Raw genomic sequence first — 14,008 nt, 5'->3', positions numbered from 1 at the left:
GGTAGCAGTTTTAGTGGAGGCAGCAGCTTTTAAAGGTTTATGGTCTGTCCATAACGCAGAACCACCCTCTTCTGATCTATGATGATGTAATTATTCGACCACCGGCCAGAGCACCTTAGAAAGGAAGCTGCAGGAGACCAAATGTACAGTGCAGAGGAAGCCTTCAAAAGTGAGGAATAAGGTAAAAGATTAACTCAGATGTAAATCTATGTTGTGTGCACCAAATGTTTTCACAAACCTTGATATCACCCTAACGGATTCCTATTCAGCGTCTGTTAAACCGTCCTGGACGAAAAGCGGATAAACCAGGACTACAGCCACCCGGCTCACTTTTACAGGGCTTGCCCACCTCTGTTCCAGGGCTGTCCTGTTCCACTGAGACCACCAGCCAGAGAAGAAGTTGAACAAACAGATCTCTGTTTGGTTGACTGCCTTGGAGGGCAGAGGAGGCATCAGTGGTTTAATAGACCCCATATCTCTCAATAAAGAGAACCTTCCTTTAAGCACCTGTCACTGCTTAAGCCATGTTGTTCATCCCTTGTGATAGAAAAAAAGTTGAATTTAAAAAAAAAATTGTGATTTTTTTTTTTAAATACAATAAATAAATAAATTAAAGCAACGTACCTAGTTATGTAAACACGTGAGGTATCACTGCAATAGATGTGAGGTATCGCGTGCTCAATTCTAAATCTTGAGATGTTTGGCATCTAATTACATGGCACTACCTCATTATGTTACAATGCACTGTATGGTGTGTGACTGACCTTTAGGCTTGCCATGCACATATAAAATTACTCTCCTTGGCTGTCAGAATACCTAAACAGTGCCTGTATCTGATTGGATGCAGTCACTGTTCACCAACAATTTTCCACCCAGCTCCTTCGACAAAAGCCAATCAAAAAATCGACTTGTTGAGTCAGGTGGTGCTTAGATGAAGGCTCATGTACTAGTGAACTAAAACTAGAGCGTTAGGACTGCAGTATAAGGAGGAGCCTTGACATGGGCACTGAGGCTTCCAGATATATTTGCAAATGTGTGCAACAAAACCCTTTGTATTAGAGGGTCAATTTGGTTTGTTTGAAGGCTGGCTGGTAAGTGTGCTGGGAAATTTTTGTTTGTGATGTGCGTGTCTCTTCCATGTGCACCTTACTGCAAGGGTTAGTTATAAATTGAGGTGGTTTCCATCTTTTTGTACTGCCAGGTGGGAGGCGTAGTGAACCCTGTAAATGTCAACTACCAAGCAGTAAGTTTTAGCATAGGAACTTCTCCACCCACCTTGGGCCAGAGATTACCATCTCTCTTTATAGAGTGACACGGCTCTGACAACAAATATTAGACATTCTGTCATATCAAGCAGAAGACTGCATTGTATATTCCTGGGATCCAAGCATGAGCTCTACCAACATCTCAGTTTTTAGTTGGTGGAGGAGAGATCAGAACCTCATCTCTTGGACTGTAGTGGTGAGACTTCAGGTACATCCACTTCTAGGTAGAGGCAGAGAACCCGGTTCTTTTAGAGCAGCCATTCTCAGTTAGGGTTCTGTGGAACCCTACAGTTCCTCGAGGGGTTGCTAAGGGTATTATAAGGGTAAAAGTAATAGTGCTCCTTAAAGTCATCTTAGATGACTTGTAGTAGATTGTGGTGTAGATTGTGGTTTAGGGTACCATGAGTGCCAGCGGCAAGCCCAGCGTGCCCCTCCCCCGAGCTTAAAAGGTTAAAGACTAAATTTACCTTTTCCAGAAAATAACTTATTATGCAGTAAAGAGGGACCAATGGATTAAAAAAAAAATTTGCAAATGTGTAATATATTCAACAATATGACTGTCATACCTGCAGGCTTTGGGTAACCTCAGAAGCCTGGCCTGAAAACTCCCAGTTAGCAACCCCCATGTTTTCCCTTGTTGCTAGAATGTTGGACGCTCACTCCCAAGCGTTGCAGGATTGAAAACCAACAGTTTTTGCATCCTAACAAGAAGCCAGGGCATGGGGGTTGCTAACTGGGAGTTTTCTGGCCAGGCTTCTAAGATAATACTATTGAACGTTTTACAAAGCTGCACAGTTTTTTTTTTTAATATATCCTGGGTCCCCTTAACTGCACAGGGTACTTTTTGGAAAACGTGAACTTAGTCCTTACAGTGAAACTAAACCCTCCTATCCTATACAGCCAGCCGTGATGAGCTCAGGTGTGATTGGACACTGATATTCTGCCCAGAAGCTGTCAAAGCTGATAGCCAATCATAGGTGGTGGAGGTATTCCCTGCTCTACTGCTGCATGTATACAAGCATACAAGTGTCTGCGGGCCAGCAAATACCTCCATCAGCTTTGACATCTTCCAGGTGGGACAGCTTAGGCAGGATCAGACTTGTGTCCAAACACACCTGAGCTCATACTACAGCCAAGGAAGCTGCCATCTTGGCCTCTGTTGCTCTGCAGTTGCCATGGCACAGCACATGTGATCAGTTATGACACCAGCCATCTGATGGCTTGACAGTTCACTTGAGAGCACAACCCACTGTGAGAGTTAAAAAAAAAAAGTAGTTTTTTTTTGCCCATTATACTTACCTAGGTGGATGCAGCATGGAACCGTTTTTGCAACTTCTAAATGTGATCCAGTGGCTAATAATCTGCTCGGATCACTTTTAGCTGTTAGAGAATCGCTGGCTGAAAAAAATCGATACGGGGTTATGGCATATTGCTGCAGCCATAACCCCGGAATTCCACTTCAAACTGAAAATGTCATCATTTTACTTTGGCCCAGTTGGGAAATGGTTAACCAGAAAAATGCCAGTCCTGTTTTGTGGACGCAGCCCTGACTGTTCTACAGAATGCAAAACATAGAGGTATTATTGGGGTCCTATGATGATCTCCTCATTGTACTTACCATGGCAGAGAACACAATGCGTTGCAAGCAGGACTCAGATTGCCCAAAGTCTGGAAGGGACAATAAGGGGGAACATAAAACAATGCTCCTCACCCCTCCGCTTCCAGTACAGGTGGATGGAGGTCATAGCATTAACACTCTGAGAGTCTAAGCCAAAGAATCGCAGACCCTGAAGATGATGCAGGTCACATGATGTAGTATGGCAACTTAAAGTGGCACCAACCCTCCTATCGTTTTCAGCCAAGGAAGTTGCCATCTCGGCCTCTGTTTGATCTGCAACTGTCATGGTGCTGCACATGTAAGCAGGTATGACACCAGCCATTGGATGGTTTGACAGTTTGGTTGGGAGCACATCCAATGTGACAGTTAGCATTCCCAGCATGCTGGCAATGTACCTGTTTTTTGAAACTGTTAAATTGATGGGTTTAGTTTCTCTTTAACCTCTTCACAACAGCATTAAAGCAGAATGACGGCTACAGCGCAGTTGCACATTTCCATGAAGACGTCTATTGACGTCCTCCTGTGATCGTGCTTCCCGCTCACCCTCAAGCAGCGTGAATCGGCAGTGATCTGTTATCATTGTGTTGTTCAGACACAGCTGACTGAGGATCGGGGTAAAGGCCCAATCACAGTGGCTCTTTACCATGTGATCAGCTGTGTCCAATCACAGCTGATCACAGTGTAAACAGGATTTGCCAGTTATCAGCATTCCTCTCCTCACGCTGACAGTATGTGAAGAGAGAAAAGCGGGTAAGTAGCAATAGACACAGTGGACATCTACTCTGATAATTAGTGTTCTGATGATCAGTGCAGCCCCAACCCATCAGTGCACATTAGTGAAGGAGAAAAATTACCTATTTACAAACTTTTACAACAGAAACAATTTATTGGAATTTTTTTGTTTGTTTAGCAAAAAATAATTTCCCCAGTGGTGACTAAATACCATCAAAAGAAAGCTTTATCTGTTTATAAAAAAATGATAAAAATATTCATATGGGTACAGTGTTGCATGATTGAGCAATTTTCATTCAAAGTATGACAGTGCTAGAAGCTGAAAATTGGCCTGGGCAGGAAGGGGGTGAAAGTGCGCGGTAGGATTAGTTCATCAGAAAACTGCCTATGCAGATAAGGGGAGTCTATAGATAAAAACAAACTGTGCAACTCTGACTAAAGTTGATTAATGCCCTTTCTATAGGTGTGGGCCATTTACATCCCCCATGAAGCCTGACTGGAATACTCCCAGAGAGAACACTATCCTAACACGCCGTGTTGCTAGGACGTCGCCAAGAGGCTCCCAGAAATTACCGCTCACCTTCACCATCACAGGAGCGAGCTCTCGACTCCGGCAAGTGCATGTGAGGGGGTTCAATTTGCTGGAAGTGTCTCAGCAACAAGACAGGATAGGATGGTGCCATCTCTGGGAGTTCTCCAGTCAGGCTTCGGGAGGTATGTAATGAGTCTACACCTATAAGAAGGACATTATCTGGTCAGAGCTGCACAGCTCATCTACCGACATCCCTTACCTGCATGGATTTTTCAGGAAAGGTGAAGTAACCCTTTAGGCTCACACAGGCCTGCGCAGCTACTTGTCTACTGCCTATTCCTTCTTCTATGTCCATACTGACCCCGAGTGACCTCTGTATACATCATATATACAGTATCTCACAAGAGTACACCCCTCACATTTTTGTAAATATTTTATTCTATTTTTTCATGTGACAACACTGAAGAAATGACACTTTGCTACAATGTAAAGTAGTGAGTGTACAGTTTGTAATCTGCCATGTACACACGACTGGACTTTCCGGCAGAAAAGGTCCGACGGAACCATTCCGATCGTGTGTGGGCTTCATCGGACCTTTTTTTTTTCAAAAATTTCAATGGACCTAGAAATAGAACAAGTTTCAAATCTTTCCGATGGACTCAATTCCTATCAGGAAAACCGTTCTTCTGTATACTAGTCTGACGGACCAAGAACGACGCAAGGGCAGCTATTGAACTTCCTTTTTCTAGTCCCGTTGTAGGTCATCATGTTCTAAACGAATGGACTTTGGTATGATCGTGTGTGGGCAAGAACGTTTCAGCGGAACTCCGTCGGAAAGACCGTCAGACTTCGGTCCGACAGAAAGACCGGTCGTGTGTACGCGGCATAACAGTGGAAATTTGCTGTCCCCTCAAAATAACTCAACACACAGCCATTAATGTCTAAACAGCTGGCAACAAAAGTGAGTACACCCCTAAGTGAAAATGTCCAAATTGGGCCCAATTAGCCATTTTCCCTCCATGAAGTCATGTGACTCGTTAGTGTTACAAGGTCTCAGGTGTGAATGAGGAGCAGGTGTGTTAAATTTGGTGTTATTGGGCATGGAGTTCACCAGAGCTTCACAGGTTGCTACTGGAGTCCTCTTCCACTCCTCCATTATGACATCACAGAGCTGGTGTATGTTAGAGACCTTGCGCTCCTCCACCTTCCATTTGAGGATGCCCCACAGATGCTCAATAGGGTATAGGTCTGGAGACATGCTTGGCCAGTCCATCACCTTTACCCTCAGCTTCTTTAGCAAGGCAGTGGTCGTCTTGGAGGTGTGTTTGGGGTCATTTAGACATTAATGGCTGTGTGTTGAGTTATTTTGAGGGGACAGCAAATTTACACTGTTATACAAGCTGTACACTCACTACTTTACATTGTAGCAAAATGTCTTTTCTTCGGTGTTGTCACATGAAAAGATATAATAAAATATTTACAAAAATGTAAGGGGTGTACTCACTTTTGTGAGATATAGTACTGTATATAGTGACCTCAGTATACATCATATATACATAGTCACCTGACCCTACTATAGCGGGTCTGAACACATCGTCTATGACTGGTATAGGAGGACAGCTCCACTTTAATAAGAAGTACTCAGTGTGCACCTGTCTGTCTCTGTGTATATACATAGACGGTATACAGGCAGAGAAGAGAGCACACAGGTAGATGACATAATGGTGACAGCGTCGGTAGGGGGCGCTCTGACAGCTCCAGGCAGTGATGAGTCCGCAGTACACAATTCCCACCCCGCACTTACCTCTATCCGCCCGCCATTCGCCCCACTGGCTCCTCACCCTCCGGGCTCCGCCTCCACACCGCGATCACGTGATCCGCACCGAGCCCCGGCGAGCTCACGTGATTCCGCAGCGGACCTCTCACGAGATTGATGTGGAATACAGCTGGGGGTGACGTCACTGAAGTCCCCGGGAAAGTGATGTGTGTGGTGGGGAGGGATGTGTTATGTGCTGCGACACCTTCCGGGGGGGATTGGTATGTTCCGAGGATGTGGCATGTCATGTGTCCCCTTCCTGGAAGAATTGGTACATTCCAAGCCTGTGTGATGTAATGCATCACACAGGCTTTCCCTGGGAGGAGAAGCATTACATCACACGTCCTTAAAATGGGGACCACTTTTATCCTAAAGGAAAGGTCCCCATTCTAAGGACGTGTGATGTAATGCTTCTTCTCCCAGGGAAAATTGGTACATTTCGAGGATGTGTGATGATGTCATGTGTCCCCCTCCACTGAGAATTGGCACAGTCAAAGGATGTGTGATGTAACGTGTCCCCTTCCACTGGGAATTGGTACTGTCCGAGGATGTGTAGTATAAGGTGCCCCGTCCCAGGAAGAATTGGTACCATCCACTGATGGTATCCACTGATGTGTGATGTCATGCATCCCCTTCCAAGGAAAAGTGGTACATTCCAAGGATGTGTGATGTCATGTGGTAGATTAAAACCAAAAAGAGGTTCCAGCCAATCACTGACTGATGGAGAGTAGAACCTCTGTCCGTTTTCTTTGCTTTGCTGTCTGACTCCTATTGGAGAGATGTCCCCTCACTTCCTGTTCTGGAGACACAACAGGAAGTGAGAGGAAATCTCTGCAGAATAAGAGGATTCCTCCTGAATGGTCAAGGCCTTCTTTTCTCTGAACACGTGTATTGTATTCTGTCCATTATATAGCCGCTCAGTACAGCCCTGTCTATTGTAAACATTTAATAATAATTTTTAGGGTTGTATCGGCACCGATACCGAGCATTTGCCCAAGTACTTGTACTCGGGCAAATGCTCCCGATACTTCCCCCGATACCTGGACAGTCAGCGGTGATCAGCGTGTGGGGGAGTTACAAGCTTCTCCCCCCACGGCTTTCAGCTGCTTAGTGACATACAGCGGTGATCGGTGCTTGTAACTCCCCCACACGCGATCACCGCTGACTGTCACCTCATCCTCCAGGCCCCCTCCGTTCTGCTGTCCCCCTCCGTTGTCCCCCTCCGTTCTGCTGTCCCCCTCCGTTGTCCCCCTCCGTTCCTCTGTCCCCCTCCGTCCCTCCGTTCCTCTGTCCCCCTCCCCCCCTCCGTTGTCCCCCTCCGTTCCTCTGTCCCCCTCCGTTGTCCCCCTCCGTTCCTCTGTCCCCCTCCGTTCCTCTGTCCCCCTCCGTTCCTCTGTCCCCCTCCGTTGTCTCCCTCCGTTCCTCTGTCCCCCTCCTCTGTCCCCCTCCGTTGTCCCCCTCCGTTCCTCTGTCCCCCTCCTCTGTCCCCCTCCGTTCCTCTGTCCCCCTCCGTTGTCTCTCTCCATTCCTCTGCCCCCCTCCTCTGTCCCCCTCCGTTCCTCTGTCCCCCTGTCCCCCTCCTCTGTCCCCCTCCGTTCCTCTGTCCCCCTCCGTTGTCTCCCTCCGTTCCTCTGTCCCCCTCCGTTGTCCCCCTCCGTTCCTCTGTCCCCCTCCGTTGTCTCCCTCCGTTCCTCTGTCCCCCTCCTCTGTCCCCCTCCGTTCCTCTGTCCCCCTCCATTCTCTCCCTCCGTTCCTCTGTCCCCCTCCGTTGTCCCCCTCCGTTCCTCTGTCCCCCTCCTCTGTCCCCCTCCGTTCCTCTGTCCCCCTCCGTTCCTCTGTCCCCCTCCTCTGTCCCCCTCCGTTCCTCTGTCCCCCTCCTCTGTCCCCTTCCGTTCCTCTGTCCCCCTCCTCTGTCCCCCTCCGTTCCTCTGTCCCCCTCCGTTGTCTCCCTCCGTTCCTCTGTCCCCCTCCGTTGTCCCCCTCCGTTCCTCTGTCCCCCTCCGTTGTCCCCCTCCGTTCCTCTGTCCCCCTCCTCTGTCCCCCTCCGTTCCTCTGTCCCCCTCCGTTGTCTCTCTCCGTTCCTCTGCCCCCCTCCTCTGTCCCCCTCCGTTCCTCTGTCCCCCTGTCCCCCTCCTCTGTCCCCCTCCGTTCCTCTGTCCCCCTCCGTTCTCTCCCTCCGTTCCTCTGTCCCCCTCCGTTGTCCCCCTCCGTTCCTCTGTCCCCCTCCTCTGTCCCCCTCCGTTCCTCTGTCCCCCTCCGTTGTCTCTCTCCGTTCCTCTGCCCCCCTCCTCTGTCCCCCTCCGTTCCTCTGTCCCCCTGTCCCCCTCCTCTGTCCCCCTCCGTTCCTCTGTCCCCCTCCGTTCCTCTGTCCCCCTCCGTTGTCTCCCTCCGTTCATCTGTCCCCCTCCGTTGTCCCCCTCCGTTCCTCTGTCCCCCTCCGTTGTCTCCCTCCGTTCCTCTGTCCCCCTCCTCTGTCCCCCTCCGTTCCTCTGTCCCCCTCCATTCTCTCCCTCCGTTCCTCTGTCCCCCTCCGTTGTCCCCCTCCGTTGTCCCCCTCCGTTCCTCTGTCCCCCTCCTCTGTCCCCCTCCGTTCCTCTGTCCCCCTCCTCTGTCCCCCTCCGTTCCTCTGTCCCCCTCCGTTCCTCTGTCCCCCTCCGTTGTCTCCCTCCGTTCCTCTGTCCCCCTCCGTTGTCCCCCTCCGTTCCTCTGTCCCCCTCCGTTCCTCTGTCCCCCTCCTCTGTCCCCCTCCGTTCCTCTGTCCCCCTCCGTTGTCCCCCTCCATTCCTCTGTCCCCCTCCTCTGTCCCCCTCCGTTCCTCTGTCCCCCTCCTCTGTCCCCCTCCTCTGTCCCCCTCCGTTCCTCTGTCCCCCTCCTCTGTCCCCCTCCGTTCCTCTGTCCCCCTCCGTTGTCCCCCTCCGTTCCTCTGTCCCCCTCCTCTGTCCCCCTCCGTTCCTCTGTCCCCCTCCTCTGTCCCCCTCCGTTCCTCTGTCCCCCTCCGTTCCTCTGTCCCCCTCCGTTGTCCCCCTCCGTTCCTCTGTCCCCCTCCGTTCCCCTGTCCCCCCTCCGTTCCTCTGTCCCCCTCCGTTCCTCTGTCCCCCCTCCGTTGTCCCCCTCCGTTCCTCTGTCCCCCTCCGTTGTCCCCTCCGTTCCTCTGTCCCCCTCCGTTGTCCCCCTCCGTTCCTCTGTCCCCCTCCGTTGTCCCCCTCCGTTCCTCTGTCCCCCTCCGTTCCTCTGTCCCCCTCCGTTGTCCCCCTCCGTTCCTCTGTCCCCCTCCGTTGTCCCCCTCCGTTCCTCTGTCCCCCTCCGTTGTCCCCCTCCGTTCCTCTGTCCCCCTCCGTTGTCCCCCTCCGTTCCTCTGTCCCCCTCCGTTGTCTCCCTCCCTTCCTCTGTCCCCCTCCTCTGTCCCCCTCCGTTCCTCTGTCCCCCTCCGTTCCTCTGTCCCCCTCCGTTGTCTCCCTCCGTTCCTCTGTCCCCCTCCGTTCCTCTGTCCCCCTCCTCTGTCCCCCTCCGTTCCTCTGTCCCCCTCCGTTCCTCTGCCCCCCTCCGTTGTCTCCCTCCATTCCTCAGTCCCCCTCCGTTCCCTTGTTAAGACCCCTGATATCTCACCAAAGCCCCCCAACAGGGCTGATTAAAAAAAACAAAAAACACATATTGCAATAAATAATAAAAATAAATATTATTGTAAAAAATAATAAAAATGTAAATAAAAAAAAACACACAGACACCGTTCACACCCCCTCCCCCCCCAAAAAAGAAAGCATTATTTAAAAAAAAAAAAAAAAAAAAAAAACCACTGTCACGTGACATTAAAAAAAAAAGTATCGGTAATCGGTATCAGCGAGTACTTGAAAAAAAGTATCGGTACTTGTACTCGGTCCTAAAAAAGTGGTATCGGGACAACCCTAATAATTTTAATAATAATATTAATAATAATAATAATAAAAAAAAAAGCGCTGGCCTCCAACTGAAGCTTCGTGTTCTCAGTGTCACCCCCTGAATACCTCCCATGGGCTCTGGACACAGCAGTTCTGGGGCTGGGGTGGGGGAGCTGCGGCTCTCATACATTGAAGATGCACTGTTGTTTTTCTCCCTCTCTTCCCCTCTGTCCAATCACAGAACACTTAGAATACAAGGTGTACTGTGAGTGGGCAATGAGAGGAGAGGGGCGGACAAATGTATGAGCCACAGCTGTCCTGTCACAGTGCCGCTGTTCTACCCAATGAAAGTGACATTCCAACGTGGCCATCTTGGTACACCCCACACTCATCCACAAAAAGCCTGTAGTCTGAAGTTGCCAAGCGGACATCTTTTTACACCCACCGGAGTTTTGCATTTCGCACTTATTTTTACCAGTAAACTGAGCTTATTTAGTGAAATACAGTATTTAGAAAGCTGTCAAACGGTTTTATTGTTGAATTTTAAAATCAGCGTTGTTCTGTCAGATTAGTAAACCTGTGAGATCAGCAGGCTTGCCGCTGCTTTTAAAATCCAACATCAAAACAGTCACCCAGACTTCCAAATACCGTATTTCACTAGATAAACTCAGTTTACTGGTAAAACTTAGACCCCACAACACACACTATTAGATTTTCTGCAGATATTTGTCTTCAGATTTACCAAAACCATGTAGTGCAAGGGCCTGTCTGATTGCATACAAATTGAACCTCTTAGGCCCCATTCACACTGGGGCGGGGGCGGCGTCGGCGGTAAAGTGCCGCTATTGTTAGCGGCGCTTTACCGTCGGTATTCGGCCGCTAGTGTCCCATTGATTTCAATGGGCAGGAGCGGTATACACACCGCTCCTTCACTGCTCCAAAGATGCTGCTAGCAGGACTTTTTTTTACCCTCCTGCCAGCGCACCGCTCCAGTCTGAAAGCCCTCGGGGCTTTCACATTGGAGACAAAGCAGCGGCACTTTCGGTTCGGTTTGCTGGCGCTATTTTTAGCGCAATAGCACCTGCAAACCACCCCAGTGTGAAAGGGGCCTAAAGGTTTGACCTCAAAATACATGGTTTTGGTAAATCTGAAGACAAAAATCTGCAGAAAATCTAATGTGGTGTATGGGGCCTAAGTGTGAAATGCAAGACAGTGGGTGTAAAAAGATATCCGCTTGCCGCCTTCTGACTATAGGCTTACTGCAGACGAGTGCGGGGTGTGCCAAGATGGCCGTGCCGGAACATTACATATTCTGATTGGTAGTGGTGTTCTGTCAAATTACCGGCAGTATAGAGAAAGGTAAAGTTCCTACAATCAAAGTGAAAGATTAAGCATAGTACAGTGTTCTTTAAATTGAAAAAAATAAAATCTATCCCAACCTGATAAAAAATAATGTTCTTTAGCAAGGAACATACATTCCCCATTAATAATTATTCTACCAAAATTAGTGTGTGCTGTAAACTGACTCCAGCATTGTTCTTGTTCCTTCTTGCTGGAGGCTGCCATTTTGCTGAAGCGCAGAGCCCCTGAGCAGCAGTAAATCTTTTTTTTTTTTTCACAAGAAAGGTGCAGCAGTAAATCTTTAGGCTGTCAGCAGATTGGCCTCTAGTGGCTCTGATTTTAGTCACAATGCCAAAAAATAGAAAGCAGCTGAGCATGTGCAGAGCAGAGCGAGACAACGGAAAATTTTATCAAATACTGTAATTTTCTTTTCCTGACACGGATCCATGGCAGCATACATGTGATATAGCAACCAGCCTGCTGCTATGCAGATGTCTCCATAGACATTGTGCATGCGCTGCCCCGAGTTTAACTCAAATAGCCCCTTCTATTGTTCTTAGCCTCCTCCTAATTGCTTTTCTTTTTTGCTACTGTGATCGGACTTCTTTTTAGAGCGCTCAATAACTGTCTGCCTCTATTGGAGGTACGGGCAGACAGCTGTACTGATAGTCTGCAGGAACTTGGCATTGCACCCGCCATCCACAGAGAGTGATTGCAATGCATTGCAAGCTGCAGTGTAAAAAAAAAAAAAAAATTACATTTTTTTTACCTGCAAGAAGATCTGCATTTATTTATGTATTTTTTTTACAAAAATGTAGCCTTTAAGCTGCAATGGCAGCCGGGAGGGGTTGTACACCTGCTATTGGAGAAATGATACCCCATGTCACATTCGGTGAGCGGTGCCACCGCCAAACGAATAGGGGGCACACCGCAACCATCTTGTAATGCATACAGTTGTGGCGAGAGTGATGCAGGCTTTTCAGAGTTAAATCAGTAAGGAGGCAACATATCCCCTCCCAGCCGCCTGTCAACTTCCCTCTGAAAAGCAAATGCTACTGCAAGTGTGAATGAGACATTACATTGCAGATTAAAAAATAAACCTGAAATTTAATTCTATAAATTAGGGATTCAGTTATAGTTGGTTTAGGCCAAGCCGGCTCAAGTGAACCATTTCCATTACACATTGATGTGGCCGCTATCTGTGAAGTGCAATGTACTGTAGTAGAATTAGCTGCATCCAGTAGGGGGCGCTGTGTTCCCGTAGTAGTGGGAACCTCTCCTGCCAAAACTAAACTGAGTCAGCCTGAGTACATCTCCCCCATTCAGAAGTATTGAATTTTATAGATGGATAGAAGGATTCCTCCACCCACCTCTCTACAGGAGGTGATCTCATGATTTCACACATGGTATGGAGAGGGTTGATACTAGAATGCTATTACAGTCTGGTGCCTTTAACCACTTCAGCCCCGGAAGGATTTACCCACTTCCTAACCAGGCCATTTTTTGCGATACGGCACTGCGTCGCTTTAACTGACAATTGCGCGGTCATGTGACCTTGTATCTAAACAAAATTGATGTCCGTTTTTCCCCCCACAAATAGAGCTTTCTTTTGGTGATATTTGATTACTTCTACGTTTTTTTTTTACACTATAAACAAAAAGTGTGACAATTTTGAAAAAAAAACTTTTTTACTTTCTGCTATAATAAATATCCCCCAGAAATATCTAAAAAAACAAATTTATTCACCAGTTTAGGCCCATATGTATTCTACATATTTGTGGTAAAAAAAAAATCCAATAAGAGTATATTGATTGGTTTGCGCAAAAGTTATTGCGTCTACAAAATAGGGGATTGAATTATGGCATTTTTATTTATTACTAGTAATGGCGGCGATCAGTGATTTTTAGCAAGGACTGCGACATTGCGGCGGACAGATTGGACACTTAACTGACATTTTTTACACTTTTTTGGGAACCAGTGACATTATTACAGTGATCAGTGCTAAAACTATGCACTGACATTGTACTAATAACACTGGGAGGGAAGGGGTTAACATCAGGGGCGATCAAGGGGTTAAACATGTTCCCTGTTTGTGTTTTCTAACTGTATAAAGGACTGTGTGACTGGGGAAACAGATCCCTGTTCTGTCCCTGCAGGGAACGATCGCTGATTGGCCAGCGGAGTGCGCCCATGAAAGCTAGTGCACGAATCGCCGTACCGGTATGGCGATTTGCGCAGCCAAGCCACCTTGCCGCAGTACATCTGCGGCGGGTGATCAGCAAGTGGTTAAACAGTCAGTCACTCCACCCCAGACCAATATTTCAGTTATGGGTGGAGAAGTCAGGCAAACTTACACACCTGGGTTGCATGCTTTGCCCTCCTGCCAGAGTTTCACTTCCCCATGCTGTATTCCCCATAACACCAATTACAATGGCAGCAGAGAGGCGGAGTTAAGAACTTATCACAAAAACCGCCAGCACCTTTGGAAAGCGTTGATTCGGGCTACATGGTCAATACAAAACTGCAATATCAGTATTGGATGGGACAGATCGGCTTCAGGTGCCGACATCGCAGGTGCCCTGGACAGGTAAGTGTCCATATATTAAAAGTCAGCAGCTGCAGTTTTTGTAGCTGCTGACTTTAAAAAAAAAAACTTTAAAGTCCCATTTCTTTATATACTCAGCTAGTTTTAAAATTAAAAGCTGGGAGGGGGAGGCTTTTTTCTATATTTTTATATAATTTTTTTCTAAAAATATATAGAAGTTTAGAGCACAGTGCCACCTAAACAAATCATTCACTTTCATAGATAATTATAAAGTTATTCTTAAA

At 47.9% G+C, this 14,008-nt stretch overlaps 1 protein-coding gene across 1 annotated transcript in view; it reads right to left on the bottom strand.

The window, feature by feature from the left end:
• DDHD2 (DDHD domain containing 2) overlaps window positions 1–6,174 on the bottom strand; it is a 65,353-nt gene extending 59,179 nt beyond the window's left edge. The window contains exon 1 of the mRNA XM_073622345.1: window positions 5,952–6,174. The gene's annotated coding sequence lies outside the window, so the exon portion shown is untranslated. The remainder of the gene's footprint in view (window positions 1–5,951) is intronic.
• Window positions 6,175–14,008: the final 7,834 nt, after the last annotated feature.

Source organism: Aquarana catesbeiana, linkage group LG03, assembly GCF_042186555.1.
Source record: "Aquarana catesbeiana isolate 2022-GZ linkage group LG03, ASM4218655v1, whole genome shotgun sequence".
Taxonomy (NCBI): Eukaryota; Metazoa; Chordata; class Amphibia; order Anura; family Ranidae; genus Aquarana; species Aquarana catesbeiana.
Note: the sequence above shows the minus strand (reverse complement) of the source record. Positions and strands in the feature narration are given on the sequence as shown.